At 40.8% G+C, this 18690-nt stretch overlaps 1 protein-coding gene across 4 annotated transcripts in view; it reads right to left on the bottom strand.

Annotated features, from left to right (window-relative positions):
- The window catches only part of LOC109554881 (zinc finger protein 81), a 134611-nt gene that overhangs the window by 58745 nt on the left and 57176 nt on the right, over positions 1-18690 (bottom strand). The window contains exon 1 of one of the 4 annotated variants that reach the window (XM_070784227.1): positions 1517-10777. The exons of the other annotated variants lie outside the window; for them this stretch is intronic. The gene's annotated coding sequence lies outside the window, so the exon portion shown is untranslated. Of the gene's footprint in view, positions 1-1516; positions 10778-18690 lie in introns of those variants that run through there. 4 annotated transcript variants of the gene reach the window in all.

The raw sequence follows: 18690 nt of genomic DNA, 5'->3' as shown, positions 1-18690 counted from the left end.
ATATCACTTTACTCATTTGTCTTCTACTTCTTCAACCAATTATTTGTTAACTTTTTGTTAAAAACTGAAACAGAGATATTAAAAGTTTATATGGCTATGCAAAGGAACTAGAATACACAAAGCAAGGATTAGCATGGAAGATTTATACTATGTAATATTAAGACTTACTATAAAGCTACAATAATTCAGACAGAATGGTATTGATGTAAGTATAGACACATATATCAATGAAACAGAATAGAGGGTCCAGAAACAGATTTGCACACATATGGACAACTGTTTTTTGACTAACGTGCCAAAGTGTTTCAATGCAGGAAAGGAAAGTCTTTTTTAAAAACGGTGCTGGAACAAATAGTTATAATAAGTTTTGGAGGAAAACACAAACCATGATTCACACCTCACACCATACAAAAATTAACTTACGTGTTCTCACCAATTCACAAGCACACACACAGAAAGTAATTCTGTGTGGTGATGGATGTGTTAACTAACTTGACTGTGGTATAAAAACAGACATACAGATCAATGGGACAGAAGAGAAAGTCCAGAAATAAACCCACACATTTACGGTCAATTAATTTATAAGAAAGATGCCAAGAATATAAAATGGGGGAAAGGACAGTGTCTTCAATAAATGTTTGGGACAGCTGGACAGCCACATGCAACAAAATGAAACTGGAACACTCTCTTACACCCCCATAAAAGTTAATTAAAAATGGATTAAAGACTTAACTACAAGACCGGAGACCATACAACTTCTAGATGAAAACATAGGTGGTAAGCTCCTTGATGTAAGTCTTGGAGATGAATTTTTGGATTTGACACCAAAAGCAAATGCAACAAAAACAAAAACAAACCGTGGGAATATGCCAAACTAAAAAGTTTATGCACAGCAAATGAAACCTTCCGCAAAATGACAAGACAGCTTACTGACTGGGAAAAATATTTGCAAAGCCTATGTCTGATAAGGGGTTAATATCCAGAATATGTGGGGCTTCCCTGGTGACTCAGATAGTAAAGAATCTGCCCGCAATGCAGGAGACCCAGGTTTGATATCTGGGTTGGGAAAATCTCCTAGAGAAGGAAACGGCTACCCACTCCAGTATTCTTGCCTGGAGAATTCCATGGACAGAGAAGACTGGTGGACTACAGTCAATGGGGTTGCAAAGAGTGGGGACATGACTGAGTGACTAACACAACAACAACAACATCCAAAATATGTAAAGAAATCATACAACTCTACAGCAAAAAAAAAAAAAAAAAACACGATTAAAAAGCAGTAGAGGATCCGAATAGACATTTCTGTAAAGAAGACACACAAATGGCCAACAGGAGGTACATGTAAAGACGCTCAACATCACTAATTATCAGGAAATGCAAGTCAAAACCACAGTGAGCTATCACCTCACACCTGTTAGAATGGCTATTATGAAGACAATAAATATCAAGTGTTAATGAGAATATAGAAAAAAACGGAACTCATGCACTGTCAGCAGAAATGTAAAATTAGGCTTACTGGGTGGTGCCTGCAATGTGGGAGACCTGAGTTTGATCCCTGGGTCAGGAAGATCCCTTGGAGGAAATGGCAACGCACTCCAGTATTCTTGCCTGGAGAATCCTCATGGACAGAGGAGCGTGGTGGGCTACAGTACAGTCCACAGAGTTGCAAAGAGTTAGACACGACTGAGCAACTTTCACTTTCATTATGCAAAACAATACAAAACTTCCTCAAAGATTAAAAATAGAACCACCATATGATCCAGCACTTCTACTTCTGTGTATCTACCTAAGAAATGAATACATTCATTTAAAAAGATATATGCACTCTCCTGTTCATTGCAGTATTTTTTTTTAAAGATTGGATTTTATTTATTTTGGTTATGTTGGGTCTTAGTTGCAGCATGTGGATCTTTGGTGCATCATTCAGGATCTTCCTCAAGGCATTTGGGCTCAGTAGTTGTGGTGCATGGGCTCTCTAGTTGTGGCAAATGGGCTTAGTTGCTCTGCAGCATGTGGGATATTAGTTTCCCAACCAGGGATCAAACCTGCATCCCCTGAATTGCAAGGAAGATTATTTACCACTGGACCACTAGGGAAGTCCCTACAGTATTATTTACAATAGCTAAGATATAAAATCAACCTAAGCATCCATAAATGAAGAAATGGATAAAGAAAACAATGGAATATTATTTAGCCATAAAAGAAGGAAATCTTTTCATTTGCAACAACATGGATGTACCCTGAGAGCATTATGCTAAGTGAAATAAGTCTGTTCAGTCGCTACGTCATGTCCGACTCTTTTCCACCCCATGGACTGCAGCACGCCGGGCCTCCCTGTCCTTCACTATCTCCCAGAGTCTGCTCAAACTCATGTTGAGTCAGTGATGCCATCCAGTCATCTCATCCTCTGTCACCCCCTTCTCCTTTTGTCTTTAATCTTTCCCAGCATCATGGTCTTTTCCAATGAGTCAGCTCTTTGCATCAGATGTCCAAAGTATTGGAGCTTCAACCTCAGTATTGGAACTTCAGCATCAGTCCTTCAGTGAATATTTAGGGTTGATTTCTTTTAGGATGGGGCTTCCCTGGTGGCTCGCATGGTTAAGCATCTGCCTGCAATGTGGGAGACCCAGGTTTGATCCCTGGGTTGGGAAGATCCCCTGGAAAAGGAAATGGCAATCCACTCTAGCACTCTTGCCTGGAAAATCCCATGGACAGAGGAGCCTGATAGGCTACAGTCCACGGGGTCGAAAACAGTCGGACATGACTGAGCGACTTCACTTTCACTTTCACTTAGGATTGACAGGTTTGATATCCTTGCAGTTCAAGGGACTCTCAAAGAGTCTTCTCCAGCACCACAAATTGAAAGCATCAATTCTTCGGCACTCAGCTTTCTTTATGGTTCAATTCTCATTTCCATACATGACTACTGGGAAAATCATAGTCTTGTCTCTATGTACCTGATATAGGTGGTCCACTGGAGGAGGCAATGGAAAACTAGTCCAGTATTCTTCCTATGAGAACCCAATGAACAGTACAAAGAGGCAAAAAGATGCGACCCTGGAAGATGAGACCCCCCAAATCCATAGCCCCCTTTGCTACTGGGGAAGACTGGAGAAACAGCTCCAGAAAGAATGAAGAGGCAGGCTGTGGATGTATCTGGTGGTGAAAGTAAAGAATGATGCTATAACAATATTGCATAGGAACCTGGAATGTTAGGTCCATGAATCAAGGTAAACTGGAAGTGGTTAAACAGGAGATGGCAAGAGTGAACATCGATATTTTAGGAATCAGGGAACTAAGATGGATCAGAATGGAAGAATTTAATTCAGATAATCATGACATCTACTACTGTAGGCAAGAATCCCTTAGAAGAAATGGAGTAGCCCTCATAGTTAACAAGAGTTTGAAATGCAGTACTTGGGTACAATTTCAAAAACAACAGAAAGATCTCAGTTCGTTTCCAGGGCAAATGATTCAATCCAAGTCTATGCCCCAAACACTAATGCTGAAGAAGCTGAATGGGTCTATGAAGCCCTACAAGACCTTCTAGAACTAAAACCAAAAAAAAATATGTCTTTTTTCATCACAGGGGGTTGGAATGCAAACGTAGGAAGTCAAGAGATACCTGGAGTAACAGGCAAATTTGGCTTTGGAGTACTGTCAGGAGCCGTGTTAGGCATTACTGACAAAATGGAGGCACGGCCCCAACCCCCTCTCCTCATTCCGCAGGCACGGTCCCGGGATGAAGGAGTTAGGTTTTGTGATTCTGACTTGCTCTTTCCTTTCTTCAGTTGAGTTGGCTGGAAAGAATGTTAAGGTGCTTATTGTTCTTGAGAGAAGCATGAGAAAGCACAAAGCCTTCTGCAGTTGTGCCCAGAAAATAATCTATAAAGTAACCATTGACATTTGTTCAAGGATTTTTATAAAGCATGTTCCAGGATGAGCACGTAGGCCACAGCTTGAGGCCACGGGAAGGATTGTTATCTGAGACCTGTTTGTGAGGAGAATGTTTATGGCAAAGGAAGTTTGCTGAACTTAGGGTTTAGGAATCATTAAGAATAGCTAGAAGCCTTTTTAGGAGATAGTGAACTTAAGATACTAGGGGCAAACAGGATTTAGAAAGATAAGAAATAAACTGAGGAATGTGGCCTGAGTTACAATGTAATCACAAGTAAACATGATTCTGAGCTAATCGTTGAAGCAGGAACTCTGTTTGAAGGGCAACAATGAGACAATAATCTGGGTGAGGGGGAACTGAAAATGTCAAACCTCTGACCAATGCTTTTGTCAAAGTATAAAAGAAGACCTGATGCTTGAAATAAACATGTAGTCCCCGAACCTCGAACCTCGAGTCAGAGGCTACATCAGAGGCTACATCATTCTTTGCCGACAACATTCTTTGCCAACACCGCTCATCCCTTCAGGCTGATTCCCTGGCTGCTGGAGCTGGACTCCAGCAGAGTACAAAATGAAGCAGGACAAAGGCTATCAGAGTTTTCTCAAGAGAACACACTGGTCATGGCAAACACTCTCTTCCAGCAACACAAGAGAAGACTCTACACATGGACATCACCAGATGGTCAATACTGAAATCAGATTGATTATATTCTTTGCAGCAAAAAATGGAGAAGCTCTATATAGTCCACAAAAACAAGACCTGGAGCTGACTGTGGCTCACATCATCAGCTCCTTATTGCAAAATTCAGGCTTAAACTGAAGAAAGTAGGGAAAACCATTAGGCCATTCAGGTATGACCTAAGTCAAATCCCTTATACAGTGGAGGTGATAAATAGATTCAAGGGATTAGACTTGGCAGACAGAGTGTCTGAAGAATAATAGACAGAGGTTTGTAACACTGTACAGGAGACAGTGGCCAAATGTGAACATGAACATGAAGTCGCTCAGTCGTGTCCGACTCTTTGCGACCCCATGGACTGTAGCCTACCAGGCTCCTCTGTCCATGGGATTTTCCAGGCAATAGTACTGGAGTGGATTGCCATTTCCTTCTCCAAGGGATCTTCCCAACCCAGGGATCGAACCCGGGTCTCCCGCATCGTAGACAGACGCTTTACTGTCTGAGCCAACAGGGAAGTCAGTGACCAAAACTATCCCAAAGGGAAAAAAAAAATGCAAGAAGGCAAAGTGTTTGTCTAAGGAGACTTTACAAATAGTTGAGGAGATAAGAAAAGCAAAAGGCAAGGGAGAAAGGGAAAGATATACTCAACTGAATGCAGAGTTCCCAAGGAGAGATAAGAGGGGTTTCTTAAGTGAAAAATGCAAAGAAATAGAGGAAAACAATAGAATGGAAAAGACTAGATATCTCTTCAAGAAGATTGGAGATATCAAGGGAACATTTCATGCAAGGATGAGTATGATAAAGGACAAAAACAGTAAGGACCTAACAGAAGCAGAAGACATTCACAAGAGGTGGCAAGAATACATAGAAGAACTATACAAAAAAGGTCTTAATGACCCTGATAACCATGATCGTGTGGTCACTCACCTAGAGTCAGACATCCTGGAGTGTGAAGTCAAGTGGGCCTTAGAAAGCACTGCCATGAACAAAGCTAGTGGAGGTGATGGAATTCCAGCTGAGCTATTTCAAATCCTAAAAGATGATGCTGTGAAAGTGCTGCACTCAGTATGCCAGCAAATTTGGAAAACTCAGCAGTGGCCACAGGACTGGAAAAGTAGGGCAATCCCAAAGAAGCGCAGTGCCAAAGAATGTTCAAACTACCATACAGTTGCACTCATTTCACATGCTAGCAAGATAATGCTCAAAATTCTTCAGGCCAGGCTTTAGCAGTATGTGAACCTAGAACTTCCAGTTGCACAAGCTAGTCTTAGAAAAGGCAGAGGAACCAGATATCAAATTGCCAACATTCACTGGCTCATAGAGAAAGCAAGAGAATTCCAGAAAAACATATACTTCTGCTTCATTGAGTACACTAAAGCCTTTGACTGTGTGAATGACAATAAACTGTGGAAAATTCTTAAAGAGATGGGAATACCAGATCACCTCACTTGTCTCCTGAGAAACCTGTATGCAGGCTAGGCAGCAACAGTTAGAACTGGACATGGAACAACAGACTGATTCAAAATTGGGAAAGGAGTACAAGGCTGTATATCATCAAAAGTTTGTTAACTTTTGACTTCTTCACCTTTTGTCCACCACCCACTCTTGCCTCTGGCAACCACCAACTGTTCTCTGTATCTCTGAGCTGTTTGTCTTTGGTTTTTCTTAGTTCCACATAAAGTGAGATCATATGGAATTTTCTTTCTCTGCCTGACTTATTTCAAAAGAATCAATTCTTCAGCGTTCAGCCTTCTTTATGGTCCAACTCTCACATGTGTACATGACTACTGGAAAAACCATAGCTTTGACTATATGGACCTCTGTTGGGAAAGCAATGTCTCTGCTTTTTAATATGCTGTCTAGGTTTGTCATAGCTTTCCTTGAAAGGAGCAAGTGTCTTTTAATTTCATGGCTGCAGTCGCTGTCTACAGTGATTCTGGAAACCAAGAAAATAAAGTCTGCCACTGTTTCCCCATCTATTTGCCATGAAGTGATGGGACCATCCGGATGCCATGATCCTAGTTTTCTGCAAGTTGAGCTTTAAGCCAATTTTTTCACTCTTCTCTTTTACTTTCATCAAAAGGCTCTTTAGTTCTTCTTCACTTTCTGCCATAAGGGTAGTGTCATCTGCATATCTGAGGTTATTGATATTTCTCCCAGCAATCTTGATTCCAGCTTCTGCTTCCTCCAGCCCAGCGTTTCTCATGATGTACTCTGCACAGAAGTTAAATAAGCAGGGTGACAATATACAGCCTTGACGTACTCCTTTTCCTATTTGGAACCAGTCTGTTGTTCCATGTCCAGTTCTAACTGTTGCTTCCTGACCTGCATACAGATTTCTCAGGAGGCAAGTCAGGTGGTTTGGTATTCCTATCTCTTGAAGAATTTTCCAAAGTTTATAGTGATCCACACAGTCAAAGGCTTTGGCATAGTCAGTAAAGCAGAAATAAATGTTTTTCTGGAACTCTCTTGCTTTTTTGATGATCCAGCAGATGATGTCAATTTGATCTCTGTTTCCTCTGCTTTTTCTAAAACCAGCTTGAACATCTGGAAGTTCATGGTTCACGTACTATTGAAGCTTGGCTTGGAGAATTTTGAGTATTACTTTACTAGCATGTGAGATGAGTGCAACTGTGCGGTAGTTTGCGCATTCTTTAGCATTGCCTTTCTTTGGGACTGGAATGAAAACTGACCTTTTCCAGTCCTGTGGCCACTACTGAGTTTTCCAAATCTGCTGGCATATTGAGTGCAGCACTTTCACAGCATCATCTTTCAGGATTTGAAATAGGTCAACTGGAATTCCATCACCTCCACTAGCTTTGTTCGTAGTGATGCTTCCTAAGGCCCACTTGACTTCACATTCCAGGATGTCTAAGTTTGCTAATCAACTGACCTTAAAACAAGGAGATTGGACTGTCTGGGTGGGGGTAATGTAAAGAGTCCTTAAAAGTGTGGGAGTAAGGTAGGAGAGAAGTTTAGAGTGATGTAGCATGAGAAGAACCAACTGACTGTTGCTGGTATTAAAGATGAAGAGAATGATATCAAGGAATATGTGTGGCCTTTAAAAGCTAAGAAGAGCAGAGAAATTGATTTTTCCCTTGAGCCTTCAGAAAAGAACCCATCCGCATTTCTCTGGTGGCTCAGTAGTAAAGAATCTGCTTGCAATGCAGGAGACAAGGTTTGATCCCTGATCTGGGAAGATCCCACATGCTGCAGAGCAACTACGCCCATGTGCCACAACTACTGAGCCCATGCTCTAGAGCCTGGGAACCGCAAATACTGAGCCCATGTGCCACATCTAAAGAAGCCCACACACCTGGAGTCTGTCCTCTGCAACAAAAGAAGCCTCCACAATGAGAAGTCCACACACTGCAACGAAGAGTAGCCCCAAGTTGCCCCAACTAGAGAAAAGGCAACACACCAACGAAGACCCAGCACAGACAAAATAAATAAAATTAAAAAAAAAAAAAGGAACCCATTCCTGCCAACATCTTGACTTTAGCCCAGTGAGATCCATTTAGGACTTCAGAAATACAAGATTTAAAATTTCTGTTGTTTTAAGCCACCGACTTTATAGCAGTTTGTTACAGCAGTAATAGAAAACTAACAGAGACAAATTAAGGAGATTTGAGTAAAGTCTTTGGAATCAGTAGTGGAAACGTTGACCAAATTGTATGTTCAATATATGGTCCTTCACTTTATTGCCAGTCAATGAGGAGAACACTGACTTGATGGACATGAGTTTGAGCAAGCTCATGGAGTTGGTGATGGACAGGGAAGTGTGGCAGTATATGGGATCGCAAAAAGCTGGACCTGACTGAGTGACTGAACTGAACTGAATGAGGAGGAACTGGAAAAATGATTACATACCAAGTACCATGAAGCAGGTTTAAAGACAGCTGCCTGAACACAGTGTTATGGTTAGTCCTAATTCTTATCCAAGTGGGGGATTTCCTCACCAATCTTGTGTTCAGTCTCAAGTCCACCTTATGTGACAACTAGTACAGGCATTCCTCAGAGACACTGTGGGTATTCAAGATCACCAAAATAAAGTGAATATCGCAATAAAGTAAGACATTTTTCAGTTTCCCAGTGATTATAAAAGTTACATTTATTATAACTGTATTCATATTGTAGTCTGTTAAGTGTTCAACAGCACTGTATCTTTAAAAACAATGTAAATTAATTACTTAAAAATACTTTATTCCTAAAGGTTGTTTAGTTGGTTTCTCTTGTTTCTTGAGGTAGGCTTGTATTGCTATGAATCTCCCTCTTAGCACTGCTTTTACTGAATCCCACAGGTTTTGGATTGTCGTGTTTTCATCTTCATTTGTTTCTATGCATATTGTGATTTACTTTTTGATTTTTTCCATGATATGCTGGTTATTCAGAGGTGTGTGGTTTAGCCTCCAAATGTTTGTGTTTTTTATAGTTTTTTTTTTTCCTGTAGTTGACATCTAATCTTACTGCATTGTGATCAGAAAAGATGCTTGAAAATTATTTCAATTTTTTAAAATTCACCAAAGCTATATTTATGGCCCAGGATCTGATCTATCCTGGAAAATGTTCTGTGTACTCTTGAGAAAAAGGTGAATTCCATTGACTTAGGGTGAAATATCCTGTAGATATCAATTAGGTCTAACTCCATTGTATCATTTAAAGCTTGTATTTCCTTGCTAATTTTCTGCTTGGTTGATCTATGCATAGGTGTGAGTGGGGTATTAAAGTCTCCCACTGTTACTGTATTACTGTTAATTTCCCCTTTCAAACTTGCTAGCATTTGCTTATGTATTGAGGTGCTCCTATGTTGGGTGCACATATATTTATAATTGTTATTTCTTCTTCTTGGATTGATCCTTTGATCATTATGTAGTGTCCTTCTTTGTCTCTTAACATGGTTTTTATTTCAAAGTCTATTTTATCTGATATGAGTATTGCTACTCTGGCTTTCTTTTGGTCTCCATTTGCATGAAATATCTTTTTCCAGCCCCTCACTTTCAGTCTGTATGTGTCCCTTGTTTTGAGGTGGGTCTCTTGTAGACAGCATATATAAGGGTCTTGTTTTTGTATCCATTCAGCCAGTCTTTGTCTTTTGGCTGAAATATTTAACCTACTTACATTTAAGGTAATAATTGATAAGTATGATCCCATTATCATTTACTTTGTTGTTTTGGGTTAATTTAAATAAATCTCTTCTGTGTTTCCTGTCTAGAGAAGATACTTTAGCATTTGTTGAAGAGCTGGTTTGGTGGTGCTGAATTCTCTCAGCTTTTGCTTGTCTGTAAAGCTTTTGATTTCTCCTTCATATCTGAATGAGATCCTTGCTGAGTAGAGTCATCTTGCTTGTAGGCTCTTTCATCACTTTAAGTATGTCCTGCCATTCCCTTCTGGCCTGAACAGTTTCTATTGAAAGATCATCTGTTATCCTTACAGGGATTCCCCTTGTATGTTATTGTTGCTTTTCCTCTGCTGCTTTTAATGTTTGCTCTTTGTGTTTAACTTTTGTTAGTTCGATTAATAAGGGTCTTGGGGTGTTTTGCCTTGGGTTTATCCTGTTTGGGACTGACTGGGTTTCTTGGACTTGGGTGGCTATTTCCTCCCCCATTTTGGCAAAGTTTTCAACTATTATCTCCTCAAGTATTTTCTCATGCTCTTTCTTTTTGTCTTCTTCTGGTACACCTATGATTCGAATGTCGGGGCACTTAACATTGTCCCAGAGGTCTCTCAGACTGTCCTCATTTCTTTTAATTCTTTTTTCTTTTTTTCCCTCTCTGCTTCATTTATTTTCACCATTCTATCTTCCATAGCTAGGACACAGAAGCAATCTACATGTCCACCAGCAGAAGAATGGATACGGTAGCTGTGGTACATATATACAATGGAATACTACTCAGTTATAATGCATTTGAGTCAGTTCTAATGAGGTGGATGAAACTGGAGCCTATTATACAGAGTGAAGTAAGTCAGAAAGAAAAACACCAATACAGTATATTAACACATGTATATGGAATTTAGAAAGATGGTAATGATGACCCTATATGCAAGGCAGCAAAAGAGACACAAGTGTAAAGAACAGACTTTTGAACTATGTGGGAGAAGGCACGGGTGGGATGATATGACAGAATATTATTGAAACATGTACATTACCATACGTAATAGAGATGACCAGTGCAAATTCATTGCATGAAACACGGCACTGAAAGCCAGTGCTCTGGGACAACCCAGAGGGATGGGGTGGGGAGTGAGGTGGGAGGGGGGTTCATGATGGGGGGACATGTGTACCTGTGGCTGATTCATGTTGATGTGTGGCAAAAATCACCACGATATTGTAAAGTAATTATCTTCCAATTAAAATAAATTAATTTAAAAAAAGAAAAGAAAATACTTTACTCCTAAAGGGTTTCCCAGGTAAAGAATCTGCCTGCCAGTGCAGGAGATATAAGAGACAATGGGTCAGGAAGATCCCTTGGAGAAGTAAATGGCAACCCACGCCAGTATTCTGCCTGGAAAACCCCATGGACAGAGGAGTCTTGTGGGTTACAATCCAAGGGATAGCAAAGAGTTGAACATTGGGCATGGCATAGCACTTATTCCTAAAAGATTCTAACCCTTATCTGGGCCTTTGGTGAGTCATAATCATTTTGCTGATGGAGGGTCTTGCCTTGATGTTGATGGGTGCTGACTAATCAGGATGGTGGTTCCTGAAGGTTGGGGTGGCTGTGGCAATTTCTTAAAATAAGACACAAATGAAGTTTGCCTCACTGACCCTTCCTTTCATGAACAACTTCTCTGCAGCATCTGATGTTGTCTGACACATTTTACTCATAATAGAACTTTCAAAATATGAGTTAATCCTCTTAAAACTCTGCCACTGTTTATCAACTAACTTTATGTCATACACTAAACTTTTTGTTGTCATTTCAACAATCTTCACAGCATCTTCACTGGGAGTAGATTCTATTTCAAGAAACCACTTTCTTTCCAAACACATAAGAAGCAACTCCTCATCTATTCAAGTTTCACAATGAGATTGCAACAGTTCAGTCACATCTTCAGGCTCTACTTCAAATTCTAATTCTCTTGCTATTTCTAATATCTGCAGTTACTTCCTTCAGTGAAGTCCTGAAACCCTCAAAGTCAACCATGATGTTTGGAATCCACATCTTCCCAACTCCAGTTAATGTTGATGTTTTGACTCCTCCTCCCATGAGTCATGAATGCTTTTAATGACATCTAGAATGGTGAATCCTTTTCAGAAGATTTTCAATTGCCTTTGCCCAGATCTATCCAAGAAATCACTACCTATGGCAGCTAAAACATTATGAGATGCATTTCTTTTTTATTTATTTACTTATTTTAATATAAATTTATTTAATTGGAGGCTAATTACTTTACAATATTGTATTGATTTTGCCATACATCAACATAAATCTGCCACAGGTATACACGTGTTCCCCATCCTGAACCGCCCTCCCACCTCCCTCCCCATCCCATCCCTCTGGGTCATCCCAGTGCACCCACCCTGAGCATCCGGTATCATGCATTGAACCTGGACTGGTGATTCGTTTCACGTATGATATTATACATGTTTCAATGCCATGTATTTCTTAAATAATAAGCCTTAAGCTGAAATTCGGAGAAGGCAATAGCACCCCACTCCAGTACTCTTGCCTGGAAAACCCCATGGACGGAGGAGTCTGGTAGGCTGCAGTCCATGGGGTCGAGAAGAGTCAGACACGACTGAGCAACTTCACTTTCACGCATTGGAGAAGGAAATGGCAACCCACTCCAGTGTTCTTGCCTGGAGAATCCCAGGGACGGGGGAGCCTGGTGGGCTGCCGTCTATGGGGTCACATAGATTAGGACACGACTGAAGTGACTTAGCAGCAGCAAGCTGAAATTACTCCTTGATCCATGGGTTGTAGAACTGCTATTGTGCTAGCAGGCACAAAAACATTAATCTCATTGTACATCTCCATTTCAAATCCTAAAAGATGATGCTGTTAAAGTGCTGCACTTCATATGCCTGCAAATATGGAAAACAGCAGTGGCCACAGGACTGGAAAAGGTCAATTTTCATTTCAATCCCAAAGAAGGGCAATGTCAAAGAATGTCCAGACTACAGTACAATTGCATTCAACTCACATGCTATCAAACTAATACTCAAAATTCTCCAAGCCAGTCTTCAACAGTATGTGAACTGAGAACTTCCAGAAGTTCAAGATAGATTTAGAAAACGCAGAATAATCAGAGATTAAATTGCCAACATCTGTTGTATCATCGAAAAAGCAAGAGAATTCCAGAAAAACATCTACTTCTGCTTCATTGACTATGCTAAAGCCTTTGACTGTGTGGATCACAACAAATTGGAAAATTCCTAAAGAGACAGGAATACCAGACCACCTTACCTGCCTCCTGAGAAACCTGTATGCAGGCCAAGAAGCAACAGGTAGAACTGGACATGGAACAACGGACTGGTTGTAAATTGGGAAAGGAGTACATAAAGGCTGTATATTGTCACCCTGATTATTTAAGTTATATGCAGAGTACATCATGTGAAATGCTGGGCTGGATGAAGCACAAGCTGGAAAGAAGATTGCTGGAGAAATATCAATAACCTCAGATATGCAGATGACACCACCCTTATGGCAGAAACCAAAGAGGAACTAAAGAGCCTCTTGATGAAGGTGAAAGAGAACAGTGAAAAAGCTGGCTTAAATCTCAACATTCAAAAAACAAAGATCATCGTATCCAGTCCCATGGGCTACATGGGAAAACAATGAAAACGGTGACAGACATTATTTTCTTGGGGTCCAAAATCACTGCAGATGATGACTGCAGCCACGAAATTAAAAGACTCTTGTTCTTTGAAAGGAAAGCTATGACAAACCTAGACAGCATATTAAAAAGCAGAGACATTACTTTGCCTACAAAGGTCTGTCTAGTCAAAGCTATGGTTTTTCCTGTAGTCATGTATGGATGTGAGAGTTGAACCATAAAGAAGGCTGAGCACCAAAGAATTGATGCTTTTGAGTCAAAGACTCTTGAGAGTCCCTGGGGCTGCAAGGACATCAAACCAGTCAATCCTAAAGGAAATCCATCCTGAATATTCATTAGAAGGGCTGATGCTGAAGCCGAAGCTGCAATACTTTCACCACCTGATGTGAAGAGCCGATTCATTAGAAAAGACCCTGATGCTGGGAAAAATTGAAGGTAGGACGGGAAGGGGATGATAGAGGATGAGATGGTTAGACGTCCATCACTGATTCAATGGACATGAATTTGAACAAGCTCTGGGAAATAGTGAAGGACAGGGAAGCCTGGCATGCTGCAGTCTATGGGGTCACAAAGAGTCAGACACAACTGAGCAACTGAGCAAGAACAACAACATCTCCATTATAGCTTTTGTGTACTGCTACATTGCTAGTGAGCAGTAATATTACAAAAACAATCTTTTCTGAGCAATAGTTCTCAACAGTGGACTTACAATATTCAGTAAACCATGTTGTAAACAGATGTGCTGCCATCCAGGTTTTGTTGTTCCACCTACAGAGGATAGGCAGAGTAGATTTACCATAATTCTTAAGAGCACTAGGATTTTCAGAATGGTCAGTGAGCAGCTGGCTTCTTCTTAAAGTTACTAGCTGCATTATCCCCTAAAAAAGAGCCAGCCTGTCCTGAGAATCTTTGAAGTCAGGCATTTCTCTCCAACTATCAAAGTCCTAGATGGTGTCTTTCTCTGATATAAAGCTGTTTCATGTACAGTGAAAAACTGCTGTTTGGTGTAGCCATCTTTATTAGTTATTCTAACTAGATCTTCTGGATAAGTTGCTGCAGCTTCTACATTAGCACTTGCTTCTTCATCTTGCGCTTTTATGTTCCAGAGACAGCTTTCCTTAACCCTCATGATCCAACCTCTGCTAGTTTCAAACTTTTCTTCTGCAGCTTCCTTCACTTCTCTCAGGCTTCACAGACCTGAAAAGAGTTACAGCCTTGCTCTGGATTAAGCTTTGGGTTAAGGGAATGTTGTGATTGGTTTGATCTTCTATCCAGACCACTAAAAGCTTCTCCGTATCAGCTATAAGGCTGTTTCTTTCTTATCACTTATGTGTTCACTGGAACAGCACTTTGAATTTCCTTCAAGAACTTTTCATTTGCATTTACAACTTCACTGACTGGTACAAGAGGCCTGGCTTTCAGCCTACCTCAACTTCTGATGCGCCTTACTCACTAAGTTTAATCATTTCTAGCTTTTGTTTTAAAGTAAGAGACTCTCCCTTTCAATTGAACACTTAAGAGGCAACTGTAAGTTTATCAACTGGCCTAATTTCAATATTATTATGTCTCAGGAAAAGAGAGGCCTGAGGAGAGGGAGAGAGACAGGAAGCAGGGCAGTCTGAACACATATTTATCATCTAAGTTTGCAATCCTAGACTCATGGATTGATAGTAACATCAAAGATCACTGGTTATAGATCATCAAAACAATTATAATAATAATGAGAAAGTTTGGAATATTGCAAAAATTACTGTAATGTGACACAGAGAGGAAATGCTATTGGAAAAATGGTGCCAGCAGACTCACGGAATGCTGGGTTGCCCACAAACCTTCCATTTGTTAAAAAAAAAAATAAAACACAATACAGAAGCAGACACAGAACGCAAACTTAATGGCTACCAAAGTGGGCAGGGTTAACTGGGAGTATGGGATTAAGAGATGCACATACCATACCTAAAATAGATAAACAACAAGCACGTACTATACAGCATAGGAAAATATATTCAATATCTTGTAATAAACTATGATAGAAAAGAACTGAAAAAAAGAAAAAGCTCAAGATATCTGTAAAGCACAATAAAACAAAGCACAATTAAAATGAGGGATGCCTGTACTAAGAGTTGGGGAAGGTCAGAAATGGTTCACAACACTTACTCAGAGAATAGTTTCAGAGGTGAGCATCCATACACAGGGCAGGGGGACAGAAACTCATGACCAGTATGAGCAGAAGCCAGGCACATGGTTACAGCTTTGGCTGGACGGTTGAGCAACGAAGGAGCAGGAGGGGATGTGACGCTTGTTGCAAAAGAACGGGAAGAACTGAAACGTCTTATGGCTCAGTCCCTCTACAGTCTATCATGCCTACATGCCTACCTCAGATCCATTGAGAAACCACACCAAAGGACTCAAGAGGTTTTCTGCAGTAGATCCTGCATGCTATAATTTCAGTTTCTTGGGGAGATTTCACCAAGACAAACTTCTGGATGAAACCACAGATGAGGCTGTGACTGGCATCTGGGCTCTTACTGTCCTATACTGGATCTATAACGCTGATGAAGATGACCTACTGCCAAGTGAGAAACTGACCCAAAAAATTCTAGATAAATTTTTTTTTCAATTTTAATTTGTTTTTAATTGAAGGATAATTGCTTTACATAATTTTGTTGTTTTCTGGTAAATATCAACATGAATCAGCCATAGATGAACATATATCCCCTCTCCCTTGAACTTCCCACCCATCTCCCCTTTTGAGATCAACCCCACTGCCCTGAAAAATTTCCGTAGACACTTTATCTTAAAAGTGAGCAAAAACTTAAGATATAGTATTACAGATGTGTTTCAGGATGTGCTACTCCCAAATATGCACCTTGTTATATTGAATACTTTAAAATGAAGCACTTTGAGAGGTCACTCTGATCTTTCCCCCTGCCCTTCTTCCCTGAAACAGGTCATTAAACCTTCATGTGAAAGGTTCCCTGCTTACACTGAGAGGAAAGGAGCATCCTTATCTCAGAAAACCAAAGGGACCCTAAGAAACAGTTTGTGCTAAGTCTCTCCCAGTTAACTAAACTTCCCTCACACTCTCTGACTTATCATATTCCTCCACAACCATCCAGTCTTCACCAAACCCAGCCCAGAACTCCTGAAGTCTAACTGTTTCTTTGTGTCTTCCTTTCCTTATGAAGGCTCCCGTGTCATGTAAAACTTACAAACAAATGTGTACGGTTTTCTCTGTTAATCTGTCTCTGTCAGTTTAATTTTTAGATCCTGCCAGGGACCCTAAGAACCTGGAAAAAAACTTTTTCCTCTCCCACTATCATGAACATGGGTAGCAAACGCCCCAAACTGAAGTGAACATCTTTAAAGATTGCCATTGCACTAGTTCCCCTTCATGGATCACAGCCTTGAGAGTCCCTTGGACTGCAAGGAAATCAAACTAGTCAATCCTAAAACAAGTCAACCCTGAATACTCATTGGAAGGACTGATGCTGAAGCTGAAGCTCCAATACTTTGGATACCTGATGTGAACTGCTGACTCACTAAAAAAAGACCCTAATGATGAAAAGATTGAAGGCAGGAAGAGAGGGGAATGACAGAGGATGAGATGGTTAGATTGTATCACCAACTCAATGAACATGAATTTAAGCAAACTCTGGGATGTAGTGGAGGACAGAGGAGCCTGGCGTGCTGCAATCTATGGAGTCACAAAGAGTGGGACATGACTAGTGACTGAACAACAGCAACAACTGCACTAGTAATGCCTAAGCTAGCCAATGTGTATGACTAGAAAGCAATATGGCCATGGCTACAGAATCAAGAGATCAAATTGCCAAAATATGATGGATCATCGAAAAAGCAAGAAAGTTCCAGAAAAACATCTATATCTGCTTTACTGACTATGCCAAAGCCTCTGACTGTGTGAATCACAATAAACTGTGGAAAATTCTGAAAGAGATGGGAATACCAGACCACCTGACCTGCCTCTTGAGAAACCTGTATGCATGTCAGGAAGCAACACTTAGAACTGGACATGGAACAACAGCCTGGTTCCAAATAGGAAAAGGAGTACGTCAAGGCTGTATATTGTCACCCTGCTTTTTTAACTTCTATGCAGAGTACATCATGAGAAACACTGGGTTGGATGAAGCACAAGCTGGAATCAAGATTGCTGGGAGAAATATCAATAACCTCAGATATGCAGATGACACCACCCTTATGGCAGAAAGTGAAGAACTAAACAGCCTCTTGATGAAAGTGAAAGAGGAGAGTGAAAAGGTTGGCTTAAAGCTCAACATGCAGAAAACTAGGATCATGGCATCCAGTCTCATCAGTTCATGGGAAATAGATGGGGAAACAGTACAGTGGCTGACTTTATTTTTCTGGGCTCCAAAATCACTGCAGATGGTGACTGAAGCCATGAAATTAAAAGATGCTTGCTCCTTGGAAGGAAAGTTATGACCAATCTAGACACCATATTGAAAAACAGAGACATTACTTTGTCAACAAAGGTCCATCTAGTCAAGGCTATGGTTTTTCCAGTGGTCATGTACGGGTGTGAGAGTTGGACTGTGAAGAAAGCTGAGCGCCAAAGAATTGATGCTTTAGAACTATGGTGTTGGAGAAGACTCTTGAGAGTCCCTTGGACTGCAAGGAGATCCAACCAGTCCATCCTAAAGGAAATCAATCCTGAATATTCATTGGAAGGACTGATGTTGAAGCTGAAACTCCAATACTTTGGCCACCTGATGCGGAGAGCTGACTCATTTGAAAAGACCCTGATGCTGGGAAAGATTGAGGGCAGGAGGAGAAGGGGACGACAGAGGATGAGATGGTTAGATGGCACCGACTCAATGGACATGGGTTTGGGTGAACTCTGGGAGTTGGTGATGGACAGGGAGGCCTGGCGTGCTGCCATTAATGGGGTCACAAAGAGTCGGACATGACTGAGCAAATGAACTGAACAGAATCAAGGCATCCTCAAATCTGAAAGAGATGGCATCAGTCACAAGGACCTTGCCATCTGATACAGAGCTCTGGGCATATTGAAAACAAGAGAACCTTTGGTTGAGGCCCAAGCAGCTGTTTCATTGTTATAAACTAAACATAAAGACGTGCCTTCTGGCCTTTAGCCTCCCTCTCACTCCACACCTTGTCCCTCCCTTCCCTTGTATTCTGAAATTGACCCCTTTGAAGAAATTATTGGGGTGGAGCAGGGGGGTCCCTGTTCCCAAAAGGGACCAAAGGCCATGCACGCCCCCTCTGAGTATGCTGGAGAACTTTGGCGAAGGGAGAGATCAGACTTTTAAGGCTCTGTTGGATACAGGTACCTAAGACCA

Source organism: Bos indicus, chromosome X (assembly GCF_029378745.1).
Source record: "Bos indicus isolate NIAB-ARS_2022 breed Sahiwal x Tharparkar chromosome X, NIAB-ARS_B.indTharparkar_mat_pri_1.0, whole genome shotgun sequence".
In the NCBI taxonomy this organism is placed as follows: domain Eukaryota; kingdom Metazoa; phylum Chordata; class Mammalia; order Artiodactyla; family Bovidae; genus Bos; species Bos indicus.
The sequence above is the reverse complement of the archived record's forward strand: the minus strand, read 5'-3'. Positions and strand labels throughout refer to the sequence as shown.